This window comes from Mirounga angustirostris, unplaced genomic scaffold (genome assembly GCF_029215605.1).
Source record: "Mirounga angustirostris isolate CCGP_5_RB_7025 unplaced genomic scaffold, mMirAng1.0.hap1 SCAF_17, whole genome shotgun sequence".
Classification (NCBI taxonomy): Eukaryota; Metazoa; Chordata; class Mammalia; order Carnivora; family Phocidae; genus Mirounga; species Mirounga angustirostris.
In genome coordinates, this window is record NW_026991725.1 from 15,815,107 (window position 1) to 15,823,374 (window position 8,268).

Genomic DNA, 8,268 nt, shown 5'->3' on the forward strand with positions numbered 1-8,268 from the left:
TTGATTTTTTGTTCTGTGCAGTTACTGTTCTTCTACTCTTGAGGGCAGGGAAATGTTCATATGGAAAAACTACTCAGCTTGCAATTTTACATTCATCTTCTCTATGTAAAAGATTTACACACACACACAATAGCATTTGAACCTCACTACCAATATCCATTAATAATATTGGATTATTCCCCTGCTGCCCCTGGAACTACCAAATACAATAACTCTTGAAATGACACAAAGAGTAGCGTCACCTGTTCGGTTGCACAGAAACTAAATTCTTTGTTTAAATTTATTTTATTTGTAAGTCATCTCTACACCCAACATGGGGCTCAGACTCACAACCCTGAGATCGGGAGTCAGACGCTCCACCAACTGACACCCCCAGAAACTAAATTCTTAAAACGCCAAACCAAATCAATGCTTCGTTAACAGAAGTTGCTTCTTTTAAAAAAGAAAAGGCTCTAAAATGCATTCCCACTTTATAAAACACTCACTTAGAAAGGAATGACACCTCTTGATGCAACCCCTGGAGAAAAGGCTGAATTGGGGCGCCTGGGGGGCTCAGTTGGTGAAGCGACTGCCTTCGGCTCAGGTCATGATCCTGGAGTCCCGGGATCGAGTCCCGCATCGGGCTCCCTGCTCGGCGGGGAGTCTGCTTCTCCCTCGGACCCTCCCCCCTCTCATGTGCTCTCTCTCTCAAATAAATAAAAATCTTTAAAAAAAAAAGAAAAGGCTGAATTTAGTCTGTGCTCTGCTGCTGTTTATGAAAGTTATTTTTAAAAACACAAATCGGAAATTTGCTAATGATATCAGAAGTGCCAACTATCTTTAGTCAGAAACAGAATCCTATGAAATGTAAACAAAAAAGCTTCTGCATTTATTTCCCTCTCGTGGGATGGCTGTGCAATTTTGTCCTATTCTACGGGTAGACCTCTGTTCTATTCCCAGGAGTCCTGTCTGTGAGGTGGGGTGGTTTCTGTTCAGCTTTTGCATTCCTTGATGACTCATAATGAGACATTACCCTTGATGTCTAACAGTTCGATATTCCTTTAGCACATTTGAACAGTGACACGTAAGTGACCTTTCATTTGTCACCTCTCTGGAAGGTGGCCAATAACCAGAAACTAAGTACAACAGTATTAGGTGCTGTTGGACACTTAGGGAACAGCAGGCTTTGCCATGGGGAAAAGGAGAGAATTCTGGAAGTGATAATCCACCCCCCTCCCAGCTTACGGCAAGGTGGAGACTAGAAGATGCTGGAATTGTATCCCACAGTGGTCTCTTCTCTGTTGTATTTTTGATCAGTCTCTTTCCCTCCATGAGGTAGTTCCTCTCCCCTGTGCTGCCCGGTAGGCCCTGTGTTCCTTAACAAAGCAACAACAGTGAAAAGCCACCAATTTGGCAAATCTGGTGGAGCCCAAGGGCGTGCCTCCCTGGGTCATAGGTCATCTTCTGTTGCTCTATTTAGGACTGTCGTCCCGCCCCTGCCCCAGATAAGCCTCTGTGGGTCATTAGAGTGGCTCTTTGCGTGGAACTCTGACTCCAGATCCCTCCCTGCAATAATACTGTTACCACAGTATTATTTTTTTTTTCCTTCCACATTCATTCAGTTATTTATTAGTTAATCCTATTATTTGACAAACAGTTGTTTTGAGTGTTCTATATGCCAAACAGTGGACCAAAGACTGAAGATTATGGAATAAATCAGATATAGGATGTAACGACAAAGAGCTTATAAACTTACAGAAAAATCAAATAAATATATGCCAGGCAGAAAGAAAGAACTAGAGTGATTCAGTGGAGGGAAAACTTGCTTACATCATGGGAAACTGGGAAAAGTGTCATGAAATCAATGGCAACTTCACCTGAAACAACAATTAATCCAATTGAAAAATGGGTAGAATATCTGAACAGACATTTTTCTGAAGCAGACATCAGATGGCCAGTGGACACATGAAAAGATGCTCAACGTTACTCATCATCAGGGAAATGCAAATCAAACCACAATGAGCTATCACCTCATGCCTGTGAGAATGGTCATCATCAGAAACACAGAAAGCCTCGTGGAGGGGTGGCTTGTTCATTCCGGGAATACTTTTGGGAATTCTTACTATATGCCAGGTATTGTTCTCACGCTGGGGATACAGCAGTGGAAAAAAAAACCCCCAAATCCCTGCCTTCATGGAGTCTACGTTCTAGTAGAGGGAACAGACAACACAGGTAAATGTTAGGGAAAAAGTTCGCTAAAATAAAGCAAGGTTAGGACATAGTGTGATAGATTTATGTGTGTATGTGGTGAGCCAGATAAGATGTTCAGGGAAGACCCCTCTGATGGGGGGACATCTGATCAACATCCAGAATGAAGTGACATAGAGGGTCAGACCACGTGAAGCTAAGCTTGGGGAGAAGAGCAAAGGCCCTGTGGCAGGAATGTGTCTGTCATCTGGAGGACATTGTGGCAGAGTTTTGTATTTTATTTCAAGTGTAAGGTAATGTGAGGAAGGCCACACTCCCCTTTAGTCCTCCTCTCTCATTTCCCTCCAGAAAGCTCCCTGAGAGTAGGAGTTTGTTTTTTTAAGATTTTATTTATTTGAGAGAGACACAGAGAGGGAACACAAGCAGGGGGAGTGGGAGAGGGAGAAGCAGGCTTCCTGCTGAGCAGGGAGCCCGATGTGGAACTCGATCCCAGGACCCCGGGATCATGACCTGAGCCGAAGGCAGATGCTTAATGACTGAGCCACCCAGGTGCCCCAAGAGAACAGGAGTTTTTGTCTCTCTTGTTCTCGGCTATTTCGTAAACAGCAGCAAAGTGCCTGGGACGTAGTAGATGCACAAGAAATGTTCATCAAATCTGTGAATGAACATCGCGAATACAAGCTCCAACGTGCATAAAAGACTGTTCTATGTTTGGGGTCAGACAGAGGAATTTGTAACAGAGCAAAAAAGTAATATTTAACACCTGATGCTAAACACGACTATTTCCAGAGTCCTAGGAAAAAAGAAAAATGCAAAAGTTAAATCCTCAACAGGCATCCTCTCGAAGCACTCTGGAGTTTAGCCTATCTTTTCTCGTCGGGGTCCATCTGATTTTCCTGGGAGGAGAGAGCCCTTTCTTCAACCTTGCACAGAGAAAACCTCCATACCCCTCGTCAACCCCTCAAAGGGACTGATTTTGCCCTGGGATTTAGTTCTCTCCATTTCTCCCTTTCTTCATAGGACACAACATCCTCAGGAGCAAATTCCCTAGCACCTAGGTATTTAGTCTGGATGATTCTCAGATATTAGAGGCATTTCAATCACCTGAAGGACTTGTTAAAACAGATTCCTGGGCTCTATCCCCAGAGTTTCGGATTCAGTAGGTCTTGGGACTTAACATTTCTAGCAAGTTCTCAGGTGTTGCTGGTGCTGCAGATCTGGGGACCGTGCTTTGAGAATCACTAGTCTAGAAGAACATCTCAGGGGGCATCAATAAATACATCCATCTGGGCTTTTGTGTGTCCAGTTTGGGCCCCTTTGAGGTCCACTAAGATGAGGGGAAGAACATTCACTCTGCAGCATTCTACATGGTAGAGCCTTCCCTCGTATACGGATATTTCTCATCTCCTTGACTTGCATCATACTTCACTCTTCCCCTTTTCTTTCCTGGTTGTCATTTCATCCTCTGTTGATTCTACTTGTCCACTCCCCCTTAAAGTTGAGTGTCCAGGGTCCCCGCTGTTCTTAGCTTGGCATTCTGCCCTTCAGGAACCCACCCACTATCATCACCACCACCACCATCATCCTCATTATAACTAACCAACGTAGTTGGTTAGTCAGTAGTACTAGTCAGTACTACTAGTACTAGTACATAACTAGTACATAACTAGTACATAACTAGTCAGTATACTGTTAGTTCCTACCTATTATGTTCCCGGTAACGTACCAGACTCTGCATACATATTAGTGAGGACGCTGCTTTTGATGCCAATGAACAGAAAACCCAACTTAAAAAAATTGGGAAATTTTTCATCTCACACACCACGTAGTCCCAAGGTAGGGCAGTTCCAGCATTGACTGACTCGGTGCATCAGTGTTTTCCTCAATGGGTCTTCCCTTCCTTCCACACTGCCATTCCTGGCCTATTGGCTTGGTCTGCAGGTTTGCTCACCTCCTGGTCAGAGAACGACTGCAATGGTTGTAGGCATTTCCATGGGGTCAGGACACTGCGGACCATAACACGTCTTACCTTATTACGTCTTCCAAGCAACCCTGAGAAGCGGATTCTATTCTCCATTTTTTTTTTTTTTTTTTTTTTATTATAGCTGAGGAACACTCATCTCAAGAGATGGGCTCAGGAGAACACATTAGAACCCTGGAAGCGGGGGCACCTGGGTGGCTCAGATGGTTAAGCGTCTGCCTTCGGCTCAGGTCATGGTCCCAGGGTCCTGGGATCGAGCCCCGCGTCGGGCTCCCTGCTCCGCGGGAAGCCTGCTTCTCCCTCTCCCACTCCCCCTGCTTGTGTTCCTTCTCTCGCTGTGTCTCTCTGTCAAATAAATAAAATATTAAAAATAAATAAATAAATAAAAGTGGCTCCTTGTAACTTCACTGGTTGAATCAGTCAGGCCTTGGCCTTTCAGGCGAGCTTGAAACCCTGCACGTCCCCATTCCTATCGTTGATGTAGTCACAATCAATATTGAACAAATTCATTCTTCCACGGCTGGAAATCTTGAGGCAACTTAACCCTTTCCTCGAGGTATCCTCCATCCAGAACTGTCATTCTTCCCCTATAAATGTTCTCATTTCTGCCTCTACTCCCATCTCTTGTCTCCACCTGAATTCAAAGCCTCGTCTGCTCACTCCTACGTTGTAGTAAAATCCCTGAACTAGGCTTCCTGTTTCTAACCCTTCTCCTTGTAACTCATCTTCCACGGCACTGCCCGGGTGATGTCAAGATGACATTTCGTAGGTAGCACCCCGAAGTTTACAGGCTTAAAGTCGCTATGCTTTAGCTTCTTGTTCAAGGCTCTCCGGTTTTTGCTGTATCTCCAAATTCCTTTTCCATGAATCCTCCACACTAACCTTTTCTCCTCACCAACTTGGCCAACACAATGTTCTTTGAATACGCCAGATGGCGTCTCCTGTAGTTCAGGCTAAGTGCCACTTTCTTCCTTCCTGAAGCCTTTCTCTACCACTGGCTCTCCCGAACCCGTGTGTCACTGAGTTCCCTGTAGTACCACGTGGTCTTGTGGATGAGTCCGAAAAGAAAATGACTAGAGGGGCGCCCAGGTGGCTCAGTCGATTAAGCATCTGCCTTCGGCTCGGGTCATGATCTCAGGGTCTTGGGATCGGGCTTCCTGCTCTGCGGGAAGCCTGATTCTCCCTCTGCTTTTCCCCCTGCTTGTGCTCTCTCTCTGTTAAATAAATAAAATCTTAAAAAAAAAAAAAAGAAAATGACTAGAGACGGTGGAGGATAACCAGACAGAGCAAATTCATAGCCAGTTGGTACTAAATGTCTGAGACACTCCAGTTGGACTGGTGTTCTTGGCTCAGAAGTTGTTAAGTGGAGTCTAAGGAGGCCCCTGAAGTTGGTTTTAAAATTCTGCTGTACGTGTATAGCAACATTATAACACCGTGTGTGTGTGTGTGTGTGTGTGTCCGTAACTATAACCAGCTTCTTACAGAAGTCTGCTTCTGACCCAGTAAAGGCTGAGAGCCCCTGACCGAGACAGAACCCGGCATAACTTAGAGACAAAGCAACAACAAGCCCATTAGATTTTGGAATCACAAGACTCCAGCTCCGTGAGACCCTGGCATGTCACTAACCTTCCCGAATCACAGTGTACTCGTTTGGAAAACGAACGGTATCTCCTCTCCCTGCTCAGTTGGGTTTTTGTGAGGAATAAATAAAATATGTGAAATTGCTTCATAAATGGTCAAATGCTCTGTAAACATAAGTGATTATACCACTTAATTCCAAACCATATGGTTCTGTTTATAGGTAAGTTCCAGTTTACACAATTTCTTACCTATCTTGAGATAACAGGTTCTTACCAGTCTTTTTTATTTGAAATATAGTTGACAAGTCCTTATTGGTCCTCTCTCCCCCTCTCTCCTGTGATCTGAGTGTTTCCTTCGTTCAGAGTCCATTGTCATTACCTGAATCATGGTCACAAGCTTTGGTAGGACACCAAAGGTTACTACTCCTATCATCAAATTAAACCAAGCCTCCTGCAGTATTTCAGTCAGAGCTTATTTATAAGGAAACTCACTGCAACTGGCCCCCCTCCTCTACGGAAGGAAGGATTTAAAGCAGGGCTTCTCAAAACTCACTGTGGTGGGACCAGGCAGGTGTTTTTGGTTGTTGTTCTTATTTTTTAAAATTTCTAATACATCTTTTTTTTAATGTTTATTTTTTAAAAAAGATTTTTATTTGACAGAGACACAGCGAGAGGGGGAACACAAGCAGGGGGAGCTGGAGAGGGAGAAGCAGGCTTCCTGCTGAGCAGGGAGCCTGATGCGGGGCTTGATCCCAGGACGCTGGGATCATGACCTCAGCCGAAGGCAGATGCTTAACCGACAGAGCCACCCAGGCACTCCAAGCCGTAAAAATTTCTAAACGCTTACTCAATTTCTGCACTAACTTCCTGATGGATTGGAAGCAAACAATCTGTGGGCCATACTTTGAGTCATATGGCTTTAGAGGGTACATGAAAACAAAGCCCCTCTGAGAATCTGGTTACTGGTCAACTGATGGGCTCCTGGGTCCGATCAGCCGCAAGCGGGAAATGATTACATGGTCCTTTGGCAGAGTCTTTGGTTGGGGGCACTTCCCAGAGAATGGGGTGTGAGATACATGCGGGTATGCCGTTTGCCTGGGCTGCCCCAGAAACTTCATTTGTTTGTAGACTATGCTGGAAATTGGAGGTTGAGAGCAAGTGTTCTAGAACACATAGAACAGAATCTTCACAAACTATGTGCACATGCTCATTAATTTGAATGCAGAGATGAACAAGATAAGCTCCCTGCCCTCAAGAGCTCAGAGTATACACAGCTTTCTCACAGACTAATTAATGTTGTTTCTATTTCCTAGTTCCAAAACCCTACTGAAAAAATTCAGTTCTTATGGCCGTGTAATGCTTTCAGCTCGTTAAAATCTCTGAACTCCTTCCACAAGTAATTCATCTTTAAAATGTATGTGGATCAGGCGCCTGGGTGGCTCAGATGGTTAAGCGACTGCCTTCGGCTCAGGTCATGATCCCGGGGTCCCGGGATCGAGTCCCACATCGGGCTCCCTGCTCGGCGGGGAGCCTGCTTCTCCCACTGCCTCTCTCTCTCTGACTCTCATGAATAAATAAATAAAACATTAAAAAAAATAATAAAATGTATGTGGATCAGTTTCCTTGTGTGGGGAGTCCCTAGGAGGGTTTATCACAAACCCTAGCATTCCCAGTGCCCGGCACCATGACATGTCTGCCCACACCTCACATTGCTTTCTGTACAGTACATTGGTGGTGGTGAGGGGTGTTGAGGATGAGAAAGCAGTGGGGATGAGCGCTGGGCATCATCAAGCTCTGAGTTACCAACCTGGAATATGGACTTGATAAGGTCTACTTGAGCACTGCCGATTATAACAAGATGAAAGTAAGTAGAAACATCTGGCAGAGCACCCAAATGGCCAATAAGTGTGTTAAAACTGCATAAGAAGGGGCGCCTGGGTGGCTCAGTTGGTTGGGCGACTGCCTTCGGCTCAGGTCATGATCCTGGAGTCCCGGGATCGAGTCCCTCATCGGGCTCCCTGCTCGGCGGGGAATCTGCTTCTCCCTCTGACCCTCCCCCTGCTGGTGTTCCCTCTCTCACTGTGTCTCTCTGTCAAATAAATAAATAAAATCTTAAAAAAAAAAAACTGCGTAAGAAGTCAAAACAGACTTGTCCAGGGTTCTTCAGTTAATAGTCTTCCTTGTGAACTTCAGTGGGTAATTCATGTTTAAACTGATCAAGAAAAGGTACACCAGGCTTGGCAGTGTCTGTTTAAAATAAAAAGTAGGGGTGCCTGGGTGGCTCAGATGGTTAGGTCTCTGCCTATGGCTCAGGTCATGATCTCCAGGTCCTGGGATCGAGTCCCACATGGGCTCTCTGCTCAGTAGGGAGTCTGCTTCTCCCTCTTCCTCTCCCCACTGCTCCTTGCTCTCTCTCTGTCTCAAATGAATAAAAAAAAAAAGAAATCCTTAAAAAAAAAATAAAAAGTAGGCAAGTGAACAGTGAATTTTAAGTTTTTTTCCCCTGTTTTTAAAGATTTT